Raw genomic sequence first — 996 nt, 5'->3', positions numbered from 1 at the left:
ATGATTACAGCGCCAAAGTAGAGGACGAGCTAGATTCAGTGAACTGGAATGCATATAGGGATTGCTAAGTTAGGAATGCTATAGAGGTGTGTGGTGTGGCAAGAGTATCAACAAAGACGAAGGGTACAGCATGGTGGGATGAGGAGGTTAAGAGAGCGGTGGAGGAAAAGAGGAAGAAGTAGCTAAAGTGGTTGCAGGATAGGGGTTCAGTTGAAATAAGAACTGAGTATATCGAGAACAAGAAACACGTAAAGAGACTAGTGAAGATGAAAAAGGAGGAGGTAAATGATGATCTGGGAAGAAAGAGGAATGCGAACTACTCTGAAAATAGGAACTTATTCTGGAAAGAGGTGTGGAAATGTAGAAGTGCAAGCAGAAAGAAATGTGATAGTGTGAAGGATGCAGGTGATAGGTTACTAACTCATGGAGATGAAATAAGGACCAGATGGAAAGAATATTTTGAAACCCTGATGAATGGGAATAGAGATAGCAGAGCGGCTGTACACATGATTGGTTTTCGGGGTGTGTAGAGAAGGTATGCAATGCCAGGAGATGTGACACTCGCACAAGTGAAGAGCGCTGTGTAACGGCTGAAAAATGGGAAAGCAGCTGTGGTTGATGAGGTGTATGCAGAGATGCTTAAGTGTAGTGGAGAGAGTGGAATGAAGTGCTTGTTGGAGATATGTAAGAAGGCATGGATGAGTGACACTGTGCCTGCAGAGTGGAAAAAGGCTGTGATTGTACCCTGTACAAAAATAAAGGTGAGCGAAGTGAGTGCAAGAATTATTGTGGCATAAGTTTATTGAGTGTGGTAGGGAAGGTATATGGAAGAATTATTATGGAGAAAGAAAGAAGAATAATCCGAAGTCCTAGTGAGTGATGAATAGGGTGGCTTTAGGAGTGGCAGAGGATGGGTGGATCAAGTATTTGCAGTGAGACAGATAGCAGAGAAGGCTTGTGAGAAAGACCATAAGGTGTTTATGGCATTCATGGATC

The sequence above is a fragment of the Coenobita brevimanus genome, chromosome 104, assembly GCF_032717465.1.
Source record: "Coenobita brevimanus isolate Jiangsu-jjx chromosome 104, ASM3271746v2, whole genome shotgun sequence".
NCBI classification, from domain to species: Eukaryota; Metazoa; Arthropoda; class Malacostraca; order Decapoda; family Coenobitidae; genus Coenobita; species Coenobita brevimanus.
This window is presented reverse-complemented; position numbering follows the sequence as displayed.